This window comes from Dermacentor variabilis, chromosome 8 (assembly GCF_050947875.1).
Source record: "Dermacentor variabilis isolate Ectoservices chromosome 8, ASM5094787v1, whole genome shotgun sequence".
In the NCBI taxonomy this organism is placed as follows: Eukaryota; Metazoa; Arthropoda; class Arachnida; order Ixodida; family Ixodidae; genus Dermacentor; species Dermacentor variabilis.
In genome coordinates, this window is record NC_134575.1 from 97,679,433 (window position 1) to 97,696,828 (window position 17,396).

General features: G+C 46.1%; 1 protein-coding gene across 7 annotated transcripts in view; it reads right to left on the bottom strand.

Moving 5' to 3' along the window:
• LOC142590437 (uncharacterized) overlaps positions 1-17,396 on the bottom strand; it is a 162,148-nt gene that overhangs the window by 41,800 nt on the left and 102,952 nt on the right. Inside the window, exons 1-4 of one of the 7 annotated variants that reach the window (XR_012830125.1) lie at positions 14,181-14,392; positions 13,565-13,672; positions 5,468-5,710; positions 1,431-4,174 (exon numbers count right to left, since the gene is read on the bottom strand). The exons of 1 other annotated variant lie outside the window; for it this stretch is intronic. The gene's annotated coding sequence lies outside the window, so the exon portion shown is untranslated. Of the gene's footprint in view, positions 1-1,430; positions 4,175-5,467; positions 5,711-13,564; positions 13,673-13,921; positions 14,077-14,180; positions 14,393-17,396 lie in introns of those variants that run through there. 5 more of the 7 variants (XR_012830127.1, XR_012830123.1, XR_012830128.1 and 2 more) reach the window with 5 other exon arrangements.

Below are 17,396 nucleotides of genomic sequence, written 5' to 3' on the forward strand. Positions count from 1 at the left end.
CGCAGAGCATACAGTATGTGACAACAATAGTGTCTGCAAAGTATTTCATTGCCATGTGCCGCGGAAAGATCCGAAATTTCAAACGGAACACTGTTTTTCCTTCTCGTAGCCGCCACGCTCCAAGCCGGAGGATGATATACTCCCGTCCCTGCACCTACGTAGTCGTGTCTGCACTGTGATGTAGCTCGTGGCGACGCGTAACCTTGGGAATTATTAAAGGCACCATCTGTTATTTGTGTGATCTGTTGCTGGAATTGACGAATTGAAGTTTAGAGAAATAATAAAACACACTAGCGGAATCTCTACGTGTTTTTGTTTTACTTTGCACCGAAACAAGAGAGAGGTACTTCCGCTTTGTCTGCTTGTTCCCACGGTCGTGCGGTCACGTGCGCAGGTACCAAAACTGTGCCATGTTCTACTGTGTTCCAGCGCGTAATCATTCCCTGCGATCCACTTGTTCTGCCTCAGTATTAGCATAGCACTGAATTATGCCACTAGTACGGTTTCCCTGCACACAGCGCGGAAAATTTGTGCACTTCACGAACGAGAGAACAGCTCGCGCACGATGTTGTCACGGAAGTGCATAGCAGTGAAAAGAAAAGTGAGAAAAACGTATGCATCACGCGATCCTCGAGGTCCGGTATGGGAGAATGCAGTGAAGGAATTTTGCATGTGGAGACTAGACAGGGTGAGTAGAGAGACTGTCTTGCTTGGGAGTAAAGCCCGCCTGCAGAAATCATGGGTTTGTGGCACTGAAATATTTCTATCTCGGCTATTAATGAGCCGACTTGAAAATTTTCTGCGGCAGAATGCTCCCTAGAGGACACGTAACAACTTCCAGCATATAACAAAAATTTGCTATGAGGCCTGGTGAGGATCCCTTTAAGGTGCCAACCGCAAGCTGCAGCGCAAGCTGGGCTTGGAGAACAATCGCACCCCCAACAACCTATTCCAGCAGCGCATCAGACATTGCAGTTACAGCGGCATCATCTCGCACTGTTCTCTATGAATAAAGAGTGCTAAGGTGACGCTAAAGGTTTGGAGAAACTGCGAGCTAGAAAGAACGCGCATGCGAGAGCAGACGTCTCAATACCAGCTGCCCTTTCCACTAGTTGGCACTGGTCTGCGTTCTTGAACCGAATTATGCTTCATTTTATTGTGTCTGCAACTGAAAATCGCCGACAAAAAAAAAAAGAAGGAAAGGAAAAAAAACATCGAGTTCTGGTTCCTTCACACTGCGGCGCTTTGATGACTTGCGGCCATCCACTACTGCCCGACAGTGCAAAGTGCTGAACTACTCACGAATCTACTGCCATTCTACTGCTGGCGAAACTACTGGCATTACCGCGTCCCTTCGTCCCGACCGTCAGTAGCAGAAAGGCCGAACGCCGCACTTGAAATTTATTAAGCATGACAAGCGCCAGCATGAAAACAAGGATGCAGAGAGTAAGTTTGACATCACACTGGGTACTCTCATCGTGAGCGCACGATAGCAGCGCCAAGATGCGGCCCTGCAGCTGCTCCGGCTCCGGCCGCCTATGCCGTGGTCCATTTCAATCTGTTGACGACTGTACATGCTTCTCTACACTTTGATGCCAAGTTGAGTCACTGTGCATGTGCCAGTATTGAATGAAACTCTGACACCACTACCAACACCACCCCTACCACTACCGTAACCAATTATTGTGTGCCAATCATGATTGCTAACGACATTAAAGTCACCAATCATCTCAAAAGAATGGATCCACTACCAATTTGCTTCTTCTTAACCCCATTAGGGCCTACTTCTTTTTCTCCAAGTGCGACCCCCCCACCGTTGAGTTCGTTTTTATTGCAGGTTTAACATCGTCAGACTGACCTATATTGCAAAAAAGTTACATTTTTTTCAGAGTCACTATAAAGTGGCAATTAATATTTTTCGTAGAAAAGCATGCATTGTTTATTTTTCGGTACAGATACAGATGGGTTGCATAACTACTTATAAGAATAAAATAGTAGATACACCGAAATAGATATGTTCTAATTCGGCACTCACGTACGCCTTGTTCAGGTGCTTTGCAGCCGCACTCTGTACGTGCTGCTCTTTATTGAACCACGTTGACGCCAAATTGGGTCACAGGTGTGAACACTTTTCATATTACTACTTAACATAAAATCAACAATCGTGCACCAATCATCGGACTGCTAATGACATTAAAGTTGCCAATCATCTCAAAAGAATCGATGCACCACCAATTATCTTCCTCTTAAACCATCGAGAGTATTTTTCCCCCAAATGTGAGCCCTCAGTGTTGAATATTTTTACTGTAGATTTAAAATCTTCAGACTAACAAATTTTGCAGAAAAGTTATCTCAACTTTTTCAGAGTGACAATAAAGTGACCAAACATATTTTCTGCAGGTAAACATGCACTGTTTATTCATGAAACAGATGGGCCTGCATTACCACTTACCAGATTTTTTTTTTTTTAAATATAGAGAGGCTAGAAAGCAACATAGAGGCTAGAAACAGTGACGTGCTCCCAGGGCTCGGTTATGTTAGCAGCTTCCACCATGATGCCATCACTACCATGGGGGTTTTGCTCTAGTGCATAAAGCCAGCCTTTTTGAAACAGTAGTTGATGGTGAAAAAGGGGTCCCTAACACTTTTTCCATTGATAGGCATGCCCACTGGATACAACCTTCACGATCACAGAACTCCCAGTTTTCAGAATCATCAATATTGTTACGCACCAATAGTTACGATAAAGAGGCCAGCACTGTGAAGATGACGACAATAACTAGAGACTACTAGTATGGGCTGTTGTCTTTTGGCAAAGTGCAGCATATTCATTTTGTAAATAAACTTGTGTGTAGCTTCTTGTCTGTGACTTCCCATGTAACATATTTGGTGGAGGTAGACATGCCCTGTCCTCGTCATGGGGCTCGCAGTGGATGGTACATCGAGCCTTCCGTCATGGCTCCCGGAGATGACAGCTCGACTCAATCGTCTCAGACACCTGCTGCTACTCCAACGAGCCACATCGCACTCTCCACTCCACGTGATCTTGGCATAATCTTGGAGAAAGATGGGGAAGACGTCGATGACTGGATCAGCCTGTACCATCGCGTCAGCACCAATAACCAGTGTGACTCAACTGTCATGCTTGCCAACATAGTATTTTACCTCGGTGGATTGCACAGCTCAAGTATGGCTTAGGACACGTGCAGACGAGCTCACCAGTTGAGATACACTTAAATAAAAGCTGCAGAACTTGTTTGGCAACCCTTACGGTCACCAACTTGCTGCTGTTGTACCCGACAATCGGTCAGAACAAAGGATGATTCACCTGCAGACATGCGGCAATCACAGGTGCTGATCCCACCTCATTGTTCACTCAAGGAAGCTCAATCAGCATCACGAGTCTTACAGACAAGTAGTCATGTTCCAGATCTTTGGCTTTCGAGCACCCAGAAATGACAGCTCGCTTCAAGATAACAATGTCACCCTCTCCTGACCATCACGCAGAGGTCATTGATTGATGAGAGGGTCATTGTCGAGAAGTACCGGGAAAGGCATCAATGGCCGCTTCAGTTTGCCATGTGTAAGCCGCCTCGTATTGAGCAACGTTGGGAGCAGGAGGTGGTGAATGGTAAGGCGTTTGTGATTGTCCCGTGAAATCCCTTGAAGAGGGAAAGAGGGAAATAAACGGCATAAAAGGTGGACTGGGACGGATGCGAGAAGGAAGAAGCTCGGACATACACACTCTAGCATGTAGTGCGCTCTGAAAGTTAAGAGCCCTGTGTATAAAACTCAACCATGTACTTCTGAATATAAAACCTTTTCTTGTTCTTGTTACTGTCGCTCGGAACCCTTCTTTCTCTCGGCACCTGGCACGGCACCATAACGGAACCGACCTTACAATACAGGCAGGCAGCTTATGAGATCGATCGGCATTGACTACATTGGTGTGGTGAGTGTTACGTGTTTGCTTCTCTTTTCGCCAGACTCATAGCGCAGGCAATCCATAATTGTGTTTGGTGTTGTTACTTATTTTATTACATACACCAAGAATATAGTGTCTCGTGGGCTGATTGCTAGTGGGGAAGAAACACAGGGTGCTTTGTGAGCATGGAGAAGTTGCAAATCCAAGAACTCCTTGAAAGTCATGAGCAGATGAGCATTTCGGTTGGCCCTGCGAAAGGCAAAAGGTAGCAATTAGAGCTTTTGCAGAATGAGGAGAGGAGTTGGGAGGAGGCTGGTGAGGCAAGGAAAATTATTTTGTAAAAAAGAGAGCACGAAGAACAAGAAATTCTGCAGTCTCCTAATAGTGATAAGGATGCGCTAGCTATGGCCTGATGTTTGCTCTTCATGTCACCAACGCTCTCACTAGTACAAGTAAGCAGATGCCAGGAGAGTATGTTTGTGTTTTCTGGTAGGCACTGCTTTGGGAATTCACCTTCCTTAAATAGAAAATTGCAGTTTTAAGGAAGGGTGAATTTTGAAGGCTAACAAATTCGCCATGGAGAAATTCAAAGCGCAGGACCTCGTTCTAATTTGCAATGAGTTGGGCATTCTCGCCAGCTCCGCAACAACACAAGAAGCAGTTCTCGACGTCATGAACGCAGAAGATGTGACAGTCCAGGAAGCTGAAGAGGCTTGGGAAACCATTGTTGAAAGAAAGCAAATGGCAGAGGAGTGCAAGAGGTGCAAGCGTGAAGCAGGAGAGAGGCGAAAGAGGTGCAAATATGAAGAAGAAGAGGCGTGTGAGGCGTCAGCATGAAGAAGCCGAAAGGCACAAGAGTGAAGCAGAGAGGTGCGAACATGAAGAGGCAAAAAGATGCAAACTTGAAGCAGAAACACACCAGAGGCGTGTGCAGGAGGCAGCACAATGGCATGTTCTTGGAATGGAAGAGCTTGAGCAGAAAAGTCAGATACTTAGATGGCAAATAGCGCGATTCCAGCTCCACACTTTCATGGTAGAGGAGGATATAGTTATATTCCTCGCCGGTTTTGAAAGAGTGTCGTATCTTCCTGTTGTGGTCCGTCTTGGCTGTTCGCGCTGTAAGTTTAAGTTCAGAATTATGCACCAACTAGGCCCAAATGAAGTTTTACTGAGAAAGAGGGTGTCAGCCGGGACTTGTGGACCAAGAGATTACCAGCACTAATCATGTTCAGTATTGATGTTTCATGAACTGCTTGTCTGAGGACAAAGTGCGAGACTACGATAGGGCTAAGAAGGATTTCTTTAGACCCTTCTGTCTAGCATTTCAAACCGACTTCGAAGGGCAAAAACAGAGAGCAGCAGAACTCGCCAGCCATTACCGCACGCTCCGAAGTTTCCGGAGTAAGTCGTGACAATCAGAAACAAGTGACAAAGCAGGATATGGTTCCCGGAAGCAAAAGGGTGACAAGTATTTCTGTAGGCATTTTAAACCGGAGACTTCAAATTCCCCCAGCACACAGCAAGAGAAAGAGGGCGACGCACCTAAAGTAGGAGAAGAAACGAAGATGCCCCCGCTGATGGTGTACACACGTTGGAGGCGCGGAAGATCGTTGTGTATTACAACTGCGGAGGAAAAGACCACATAGCCAGTAGCTGTGAGAAGCGGATGGTATTTCTCATAGCTCAGGACTCCAAGAACCTGCAGCCATATATGGGACAGCTTTCACTGAACAGCCAGGTGTGTATAGAGGCGGCAATATTGGCCAGCTTGCCAGAGCAAGTAACCTATTAAAAAAAAATAATAACCAAAATAAAAGAGCAAGTAACCCAAATAAAAATCAATCTTTCGTTGCAACCACCAACTACTCGCTGTGATATTTCCCTTCTATTATTATTTCATAGATTTGTTCACACAGTTGGCCTAACCTTATAAAACCTGAAAAAAGCATCCCTGACGTCACAACGACTAAACAATCAGTTCAGCTACACCCGAATTTATGGCAACACACACGCTTTTAATTTTTCAGCTTTGCCCCGTGCGGTCCGTTTATGGAACGCACTACCAGATACCATTGCATGCGAATCTAAACACACTGCATTTCGCAATCTGCTAACCAATCAATATGCCGTTTCAACCGTCTAAACACGTCATGTCTTTTGTAATTTTTCTTGCATTTTTTCTACAATGTTAGAGAATTTCAGTGCTCCCAATTTTTTCACAATATTACTACTGTATAACATGCAAAAATGTTTACAATGTTATTGTGCTATTATGTTGTTGTTTACCATTAATTGTTATTGCTCAACATATTGTATTTGCTAATGTATTACTTTTCCATGTTCTGTGCGTACTCCTTTCATTATGCTGATGTTGATTTCTTTCCTGATTCCATACTAATATGTTACCGTATTTCCTCCCTTACACTATGCCTTCTCGAAGGCCTGTAAGGTACATGTAAATAAATAAATAAATAAATATGCCCTCCTGTTCGGGTAAAGCGTAGCTTTACAGTAGCACAATTTAAAAGTGAACTAGAAGAAAGGCGGAATAAATCAGGCCTTCTGACCCAATTTAGGAAAGTGATAAGGCTTGCAGATGGTTTTCCATTTTGTTTATTTTGCAACTTGGCATTATGCTATGATCATGTAGCTATTTTGTGCTAAGTGTTACAGATATCAATTAAAGCCAGTTCTCCCTTCGCCTTCCTGATCTGTGGAAGCTCTAATTCATGATTACTTAGCTTCCTTACATAAACTCTGTGTCTATTTGCACGGAGACATTGTTAAAAGAGTGCTGGTGCTTGTCCAGATTAATGTGAACCTTGTGTTTCAGGGTTTCCCTTCAAATAGGGGGCTGTCAGGTTATTTCAATTTGTACAGTTTGGCGATGAGTGGCCTGCATGTGGCACTTGCGGCATTGTGCAGGGCTGACAAAGGTCGCTCTGTGGAGCTTGTCATTGTGCATCTATACAGTCAAGTCATAGCCCACCTATTAAGATGCCTTTGGCCAGAAGATCTTAATTCTCGGAACCTGCATCCCAATGGCTTTGAGGAATGCAAGCATCAAGCCAGCTGAGCTGCATCGAACAACTCAACGTCCTGATGTGCTGTCTGGTGGCAGGGGTGTTGTGCCTGACAATCCCTCAGAAAAAAGATGCTTCACCGGCAGACATGTGGCTATCATGGGTGCTGATCACGTCTCATCGTTCACTCAAGGACGCTCAATCGGCGTTGCCTGAGTCATAGAACAGGCAGTCACGCTCCAGATCTTCAGCTTTTCGAGCACCCAGAAATGACAGCTCATTTCAAGATAACAATGTCACCCTCTCCTGAGCGTCACAAAGAGACCACTGATTGATGACAGGGTCATTGTCGAGAACTCGCAGGGAAAGGCGTGATCATTCTGCACCTACCTAAGTCCATACCTATGCCAGCAGCCACGGAATCAGTGCAGTACTGGCACAACGCCAGCAAAGCAACGACCATATTACCACTTATGCCAGCAGACACCTCCCAACCTTCAAGCATAACCATTCCATCATTGAGCTCGAGTATCTGGCATTAGTTTGGGCAGTTGCAAAGCTACGCCTATAATTATATGGCCGACCCTTTTCAGTCATCACACACCAGCACGGACATTGCTGGTTGTGCTCACAGAAAGACCCTACAGGTCGACTTCCTCACTGGACGTGACGCTGACAAGGATATTCGTATTCTGTCATTTAGAAATCTGGCTGTCTCCACAAGAACACTGATTGCCTGTCTCGTTACCCGGTCAACGAGCCTGACGACACTGTCTGTAGCACCGCCAATGGCATTTTCTCTGTGTCTGCTTTCCCTAACAACGCCGATAAGCAGTACTGAGACCCATCACTTCGAACACTCGCTGAGCATCTGCACGCTTCACCTAACAATGCCTCTCTTGGCCGATATGTCCTCCAGGTTGGCATTCTCGAATGAAGGAACTTCTCCCATGGCGGGTCTGATTATCTTCTTGTGATGCCCAAACTTCTGCAACACACTCTGCTCTTTGAGTTCTATGATGAATCTACTGCAGGACACCTTGGGGTATCTCTCAGGTACAACCCCATCCGCCGCCGCTTTTATTGGTCCGGTCTCACTCGCTCCATCCGATAACACGCTGCTGCCTGCGATTTCTGCCAGCACCAGAAAGAGCCTCAGGCGCTACGTGCTGATCACCGTCCCTGCAGAACAATTCTTCCATGTTGGATTAGAGCTCCTCAGCCCTTTTACTGCGTCATCCACTAGAAACAAATGGGTAGCCGTTGAAACTGATTACGCCACGTGCTAAGGGAGGCGCCAATCACACGGGCTCTCCTGACCAGTTCGGCCACTGACGTTGCACTTTTTCTTGCATAACATTATCTTACTCCACAGTGCCAGCAATAGATTTTTACTGATAGTGGTCATAACTTTATGTCGAAAGTTATCACCGACATTGTGCGTTCCTGCTCCACACAACACAAGCTGACCACCGCACACCATCCTTAAACCAATAGACTGACGGAGTGGTTGAACCGTACCCTCACAGATATGCTGTCCATGTACGTTCTGAAGGCCTGCTATGCCTGGGACGTTGCCCTTTCTTACATTACATTTGCCTATAATTCTTCTCGGCATGACGCTGCCACAATTTCTCTATTTATGTATTGTACCAACCTTGCCCCTGGATACTGCATTTCTTTCTGAACCTCCTCGACAGGCGAGCATGCGCAGTGCCATCGCCTTGGCCAACTTGCCCGTGCTCGACTGACGGCATCGCAAGCCACTCAGCAGCAACTGTACAATGCCTGCCACCGTAACGCACAGTTTTTACTTGGTGTGCACACGTTCCTGTGGTCACCCTCTCGTCATGCTGGACTTTCAGAGAAGCTCCTTTCCTGATTTAGACAAGGTCCTGCCGCATGCTTCACCAGGTGACACCAGTGATCTACGCAATTGCTCCCGTCAGCTCAACGTCACCCTCTACTAGGTCATCCAGTGATGTTGTGAATGTCAGTAGGCTCAAGGCCTACTACAATGCTTCTAGCCAAGCCTTTAGTTGTGCTGCGTTGGCGCTTTTACTGACGAGGGTAGTGCTATGGTAGTACTATGATAGTACTGTGGTGGTAGTAGGGTAGCAGTTACGATGCAAAAGAAGCCAGCGGTGTCAAGACGATGATTAAAGGCTAGCTCAGGCTGTTGCCTTTTGGTGAAGTGCAGCATATTCATTTTGTAAATATACTTGCATATAGCTTCTCGTGTGCATTTTCCCTTGTAACAATATCATTGAATGCGAGCTCATACTTCTTCCAGTCTTCCAAATTTGCAGCTTCGTCTCAAGCAACATGGTGTTGTGCTCTGTCAGCACTATCTTTTACAAACTGGGCTGTCTGCTGCTTTGGGCTGCTTCTACGGCAAATTTTCCACATTGTTTCCGCGCTCAAAGAGAGAGAGAGAAATGGCAGAAAGGGGAGTGCCAAGGCACAGCTTCACTTTCACTTTTAGCCCTTTTTCTTTCACTCTCTCGTTCTCTCTCCGGATCCATATGAAGTGCCACTGTGAGTGATGCAGATGCAATGCAGCTGGCGCCTCTTGCACCAAGCTGCGATGCTCTCCGTGGCTTTGTGAGATGCACTGCGCGGAAATGGTGGCAAATTCGGAGTCTAATAAGGCAACCTTTCCACCCTGTCTAAACACTGTTCGTTTAAAGGGAACTTAGCAATGCAAATGTCAAGCACAGTCTGAAAACACCATCCAGAAGACATAACTGATGGTTGCGTCTAACGTGCTATGATAATAACATGTCGCTATATATGGATTCTTAAAGCTAAGCTTTCTTTGCATGTTCCTTCGAATTTTTTACTGCCTTACTTTTTACTGCCTTACAAGCCACTTCGAGCAGTGGCTGAAAGTGTGCATGTACATGGCAGGAGCGACGTAGAGAGGAAAGGTGACGCAAGAGGTTCGTTTCAAGTTTTACATTGTGCCGCATTTGCACAACACCCTCTGGGTCATCACCAGATAAGCCTCCTGACAGCTTTAGTTATCCGTGAGCTCCCCCCCCCCCCCCCCAAAATCATTGCAGAAACTGCAGCGGTTTTTACTCTTCTATTAACGCGCGAGTCCCGAGGGGAGATAGACAGAATGCAGAGGATGGGTAGAACCTATGCAGTTGGGAAACAAGTGAATAACAGTCTTGCCCCTCTTCACTCCCAGTTTCCATACAGAGGGGGGAGAGGAAGGCGGGAGAGGGAAAAAGTGACAAAAGAAAAGCAAAAACGACAGCCCTTGCTCGCAAGCTAAAGGTACAATACTTTAAATTTCTGCTATTTCGGAAATATAAACACCATGCACATTTGCCAAGTGGACAAATGGTGCGGGGTGCGTACACGCCAAGCTTCATTACGTCACCATAGGGTCTAGGCGACAAAACAGAAGCAGCAGCATGTGAAATCGACCCTTCTGTGCTCATGGCGGTAGCTTTGCGGCTACGGTCAAGGTCGCAGGTTCAATCCCGACTGCAGCAGCTGCATTTCGACCAGAGTGAAATGCAAAAACGCTTCTGCCTTTAGATATAAGTGCTCGTTAAAGTGACTCTGAAACAATTTTCACGATTTTGTAGAAATGTGCTGAGTTGTTAGAGTTGGCACTCGTGATAATTGGGTGACAAAAAGTGTGTAATTTACTATAACCTTTTAAATATGTTCAACACACGACACTTTGCCATGCGCTTATGTGTTGTAGCTCATTCTGAGCGTGATTGTACTTCACTACCAATCGCAGCACGCCACTCCTCTTGAGTTTTCAGCCTCCCCTGATCAAGTGACTTGAGGTGACCACATGGTGCCACTAGGGCGAGCTGTCCGATTCACTGCTCAGGGCGCATTATCGATACTTTTCCCAACTTTACGGTGAACAAATGTGGTTTGTAATAGTTGAAACGTAAGTTAATTTGTTTCTATGAAAAAAGAAGTACCAGAAAGAGAATGCACAAGGACAATTTATCGCTACACTTAAGCACTTCCGGCATACAATAAATGTTGTCTGCTTGTGTTACAACATGCTCCATTATGACATGAGCTGCGCGGTCGGTGTTGCTCTGAATCTGTAATTTCGCGAGCAATACAGTTCACCCTTGCATTGTGGGCTGCAAACGTAGCAATTGGCAACATGTCAAGCTGCAATATCATGCTCCTCGGCAAGGCAAACATGTGAGCGAAGTGGCTGCACCAGCACCATCGGCACCAGCATCTGTGCATTTGCGGCCATCACGTCACGCTGAAGGATTACCCTATACCACAACAGTGTCTCGTATGTGCGACATTTCAAGTAAACCCAAGCACAAGCGGACTGGGCCTGGGCGTTTTATTGGACGAGTGGAAGCACAAATGTGAACGCCCTGCATGGTGCAGCCACTTGGTAGCAGAGTGCTCAACCACAGAACTAATATAGCAGTAACCAAGTGCATTGTATTTTCCTGCCGGTGTAAATTTTTGATAGGAACTTAGCCATGAACATGTTTTTCTAAATGTTTAAAAATTTTTAGGCTTGGTTACAGCAATATTAGCTCTTCGTTTCGCTGGTTAAGCTCTGCACCACCAGGTGCTCGGACCATGTAGACCGATCAGGCCGCTCACATACGTCTAGGCTAAAACTCCATTACAGCAATAGTAGTATGGGGAGGGGCTTTAGTTTAGGACTCCACCCACCCATCGAAGCATCCAGCTCACCCGTGGTTACCAGAATATCGGACACACTTGGTGCTGCTACAGAATGCTCACAACGTACACTGCTTCGATAGCTCGCGTTTGGAACCGACTGCCAGGCGGCTGGTAGAGAGGTTGTAGAGGTTTCGCACACTGGCTCCAAGACAACCAGAAGTAGACAACACGACGTCCCATCATGAGGCAAAGCCAGTGAACGTGGAGCTAAAGCCCGATCACTCGGCAAATGAGTTTAGGAGAAAATGTATGGCTATGGAGGAGGGTAACTCGCAATTGTCTGTAGCTCTCTTAATATGAGATGCTTCACACAAATTGTGGTACGAACGTTTACTGTACCCTGTGTGTCTACAAAAACTGTTTGAACCATTCAAAAAAAATTAAACTGTGTTTTTACAAGCCAACACTGCCATTTGATTACAAGGCACACTGTAGTGGGAGAACACCTGGGGTTCTTCAACATGCACCTAAAACATGGGAATTCTCAAATTTTGATCCCATCAAAATGTAGCCAGGATTCAATCCCATGACCTCCATGTGCAGCAGCCCAACACCATAGCCACTAAGCAACCACAGCGGGTCCTGAACTGTTTCAGCGACCCTTTAAAGAACACAAAGGTGTCAAAATCCGTAGTCTGCCACTATGGCATGCTTCATAATCTGATTGTAGTGTTGACACATACAGCCCCATAATTATATTTATGTTTAACACATCTGGCCATGAGAGGGAATGACAACACTCAACCCTCTTGTAAGTCATGAACAGTGACGTACAACTCAAGAAATGGGTTCCTGTAGTAATGGAGGTGTGACCAAACTTTATCAAAGGTGTGCAATGTTAGCAAGCAAGAGTGCAAGCCCTAAACCCTTGTTAGTAAGATTGCTGGCAAATTAGAGCATGAACTTGTGTGAAGAAAATGTGCAGGGACCATAGATGATAACTGTCAATGTAAATGAATAGCCTAAAGGAATGAAAGGGTGAACAAACAAAAGAACAAGCAAATGAGAGAACAAGGAAAAGCGAACGAATGTTTTCCTAGCAGAGTCCGACCACCAACAATTACAGACCTCCAAGAACGAAAATGGTCGAAAGAGCCAAAGAAATTCCCTTCAAAAGATTTCATCGCAGCCACACGTCCATGTCATAATGAAATGCAGAGTACATCACACTGCTACACATAAACCCCAGAGCAAGTGGCAAAGTTTAAATAATATACCACCGTAAGAGCAATATACGAACAGTTGCTGATCACAACTCAGACAAACACCGAGACATCTAAGCATACCTGCAGGCTTGCAGAGCTATTTCTGATGCTGAAACAACCTAAGCGATTGTTTCAGGCGACTGGCATTTCCTATGTAGGAGACCTAATCTATTCTAACACTTTCACCACCACTCACTGACATCGCTTGTGGCGCAGCAACTGCATTGTACAGATAGACACAGTCTTATGACAATGAGTCAGACACTGAGGATGCAACTGGCAAGTCATAGTGCAACTGACACAAAAGACGTCGAAAAGCAACAGTATTCCCACAAGGAAATTACTCACAGCTGTGGACGTTCAGTCACAGTTCGCAACATAATTATACCTGTATGATTCATTGTCTCGGGACGGCTCTACACAAATTTTCTGGATTCTTCAAACATTTCTTTTGTGATGGCATCAGGCACAGAACTATAAGAGTACTGGCCTAGACAATTTTATATTCGCATTTAATGCATTGTGGGAACTTCCAACAGATACCTGGTCGGCCTTACTGGTCCACATCTGAATATGCCTTGCCACCTGTATAGCACAACAGTGATAGGGTGTCACGCATCACTCAAACGACATTTAATTCAGTCTTCCTTTACTGGAGCAGCTCAAGTATTAGAAGCCTCAGAATTCCTTGCGCAAATGGATGTACATACCCGATTCTGGACTGAGCCAACCAGCAGCAATCAGCACTTGCAGCTAATTGTTGTCAACGGTGCAGAGATGTGCTATATTTTGACGGGCACAACTAAGATGAGCAGAAGCTGTAACGACAGCAGTAGCACAGTAAAACAAATTAGACAAATGACGGTACAACCATCCAGGGATATGTGCCTTGAGCACTTCACCGCGTAACTGTCGCAAAGTGAAAACAAAATAAAGAAGAATGTGCTCCTCGCGCAACAAGGAAAAATGTTCTTTTAGCTGTAAACTCTCGAATGTGTAGCGTTCGTCCGGGTAGCTCGTAATAGATGTCCTAAATACAGCAGACAAAATTAAGGCAGACAGACTACCTGTGTAATATACCGTATTTGTGTTATGACAATGTCGACCATTGATGCAAAGTTGCGCGCACGACATATTGTTACAATGCGGGAGACGTCTATTTAGAAGGCTCGGCACTAAAGCACTGGATGGAGCGAGGCCGCTACAGCAAAAACAAAGTCCTCTTCACCCGCTCCTTTTCTTCTTTGTGTGTACAAGTGTGCCGCTACAACATGAACAAAAAAAGCAACGGACGTAGGTATTGAGCTGATTCGTGCACTCGTTTACCTTTGGAGGTTGCCGTGAGCGACAGCAGCAGGGAAGTTTGTGCACAGAACACCTATACAAACTTAGAGAAGGGAAACTGTACCTTCCACAGTGCTACGGAAATAAGCGTAGCGGTGGCGTCGTGAACTAAAGTATGCGACCACGGGTGGCGCTGTACAACAGGAAACGGAAACGGGGTTTTGAACAGTTAACCAGGTGTTCTGTGGCTTTACTGGGTTTCTGGCTGCTGCGCCTTGATCGTGCTCCCGCGTGTTTAGTTGCTGTGTGGCAAACGTAACACCTACATATGTATGTAGGCGGTACGTTTGCCACACAGCAACCAAAGTGGCGGGAGCACGATCGAGGCGCAGCAGAATACATGTAGCACTGAGTCATATCGAGTTAAGGCACACCCTCAACTGACTTTTAAGGGCATCCCGAGCGGTTTTTCGTTTATTACGCCGCCGTTACCCCGAGTTGTGCCGCCGCGCCCCAGCTGTTGCATTTCATGTAGGGCTACTGACAGAATGCGGTTTCCAGGTGGCACGATGGCCTCGACTGGAATAAACGCTCACGACACCAAAGATTGAGTAAGCCTGAAAATATTTTATTTGCAGTTTACAAGTACAACAAAAAGCACACGTCTACGCATCCAGACAAACGCGGTTACATAGTCAAGAACATAGTCAAGAAATGGCTCATTAATAAGGGTAGCACAAACGCACAAGAAAGAAGACCTAAGCTACAAAACGTATGGTCGGCTGCTAAGTATAATAATTTCCCTGTCACCGCGTGTCACTTTTATACAGCATCTTTACAGCACTACCAGGCCGGGTAGTTTGGCGGAAAGAACGCAACAGCTTACGGCCGTCAGCTGCCTCTTCCTTACGGGTGTCATAATTATCCTAATCTCCGCATCAACGTCGTGCAAGTCCGCATACAGGTATCTGTATCTGAACCATATGTGCCAGCTTAATACATGTGAAGTGAAATTATGATAACCACTGCGTCTTATCAAAGGTATTGGTTTTGCAAATGCACATTACAGCTGACGGAACGACATACTTTAAGTGAAGCACAAGAGAAGAAGGACAAAAGGAGAATACAACACTTGAAGAAGAAATGAAGAATTAGTAGGCGTACAGCAAACAAGCGATGACGGAGAACACACAATGATGCATCGAGTGTTCTGTGACATCGGTTTGCGTACTTACGGTGTTATGGAGATCAACGGCATAAAAACGTACCTTCAAGCGTACTCCCTCAACCTCCGCCGCATTCATTATGATAATCAACGCCTAAACAAAATGAGGCACTATTTTTTGCCAAGAGTAGACCTCTTTACAGCAAGTCTATGTAGTGACTCGCAGACGAAACCAGCATGCTTTCGAAAATGTTTTACCGCCGTAGTATTCGAACGCCAACGGCCAGGAAAACACATCGATACCAATAGGCTGTCGGCTGTCGGTGGTTAATCAAGTACAAAAACCTTGACGCTATGACTAAAAAGCAGCTTCAACAATCAAATTTAAAAAAAAATCAACTGCCTATTTGCCTGAGGTAAAAAAGCATCCTTAGACACCTCGATTGTTTATGTCAATGGTTTGTGTAAAGTAAAACATTCAGCATGTTCAGCGCCCCTAGCAGAGAAAGCACAAACTAAAGTATTCGACCAAATTACAGTAGCTCCACTTGCGCGCTTACGCTGAAACGCGCCTCGATTGATTTTTCGCCCTCTGTGGCCATTTGTTGAACTTGAGAGTGTGCGGGGCCTGGTTTGTGCCCGCTCACCACATGCGTAAACACAGCATGACATCGTGTAGTGACAACGGGTAGTGGGTCGCACGACCTACCGATCTCCAGACTTACACAGATCTCCCTGCTCCAGCACGCCTGCTCCAGCACGCCCTTTTGCCGCTAGGGACAGAACGTACGAGCAGAGTAGCGCTAGCCAATGCCTCCTTTACTAGATGCCTGCCGCGTGAGCCGAGAAGCTGATTCCTGCCCCTTTCCTCTTTACTCTTCCCCACCCGGGTTAACCCGGGTCGGCTGCGAGCGCTGGCTGCGGTGGCCGCTGCAAACCTAAATCACGTAGCCATGCCTCCGAGATTTTAGCGGCGTCTGATGCGATCCCGGAGGCACAGGACCCACAGTCTCTGGTCAAGCCATTGGTCGAGCGCGCGCCAGCCTAGTAATCGTCACTTCCTCCGCAACAGGAAGTGGGTCGGCTGCGAGCGCCGTCTCTCCGCGACTACCCTGAACTACGGGAACCTCCGCTCAACTCTATGTCCAATAGGAAGACTAGCGACGCGGCAGGCATCTAGTAAAGAAGGCATTGCGCTAGCTATAACCTGTTCGCTGTCGTCTGCTTCTGTGATCTGTTCAGCGCTCGCGTTGCCACTTCGACAGGCACAATGCGCTTGTATTGGCGGTAAATGAATAAATTCACAAATTTACAAAATAAAACAGATATTTGCGAATGCTTTGCGCTTGAATAGTGAAACTAGAAGAGGAGGAGCGGTGCAAGAAATGTAAACAACGAGCGCAAGTGACAACTGCAATCCTATTGGCGGCGAGGAGTTACGGAGTCGCCATCTATCGGAAGCGCCTCGCTGGCGTAGTATGAGGGATCACGCGGCGCGCTCCTCATAGGTTTTGCTGTCAGCACTCACTGAAAACACCACGCGCGAGCTCTCCCGGTAAGTACTTTCGAAACGAGAGAAGTTGTTTACTGTCTAAATAATAATCTTGGGCAAACTGAAAGCACACAATCGTTTACAGACGCTATCTCTTTACCGAATACGTACAGTGAACGCCACTGCGCGCGGTCGCCGCGATGGAGTCTCCCGAACCGGCTTCTTGCATGATAGGTAGGTAAACGCTGTGAGCAAACTATGTGGAATATGTTCTTATAGTGTTTGTATAACTAAATGGAGCGTAATAGAAAGAAGCCTCAATGCAGCGATCGCGCAGATTCGCAGCGACCGACTGCGCGTCTGCATGTAAGCTTGTCTGCGTACTGTTTCGCTTTCTCCGCGCGCGCGTTCTCGCGCCGTGCCATGAGCTTTAGGCCGCAGAATATGAGCATTTGATAGTATACAAGCAACCATTGTTGCGTGGCAGCTATCAGAGCTGTTCAAAAATAACTTTATTGTAGAGACTTCGACGCCTACAGGGACTATGATGTGCTGTCACGACGTTTCAATCTTTTTTTTTTCTTCTAAATTCATTGACTTT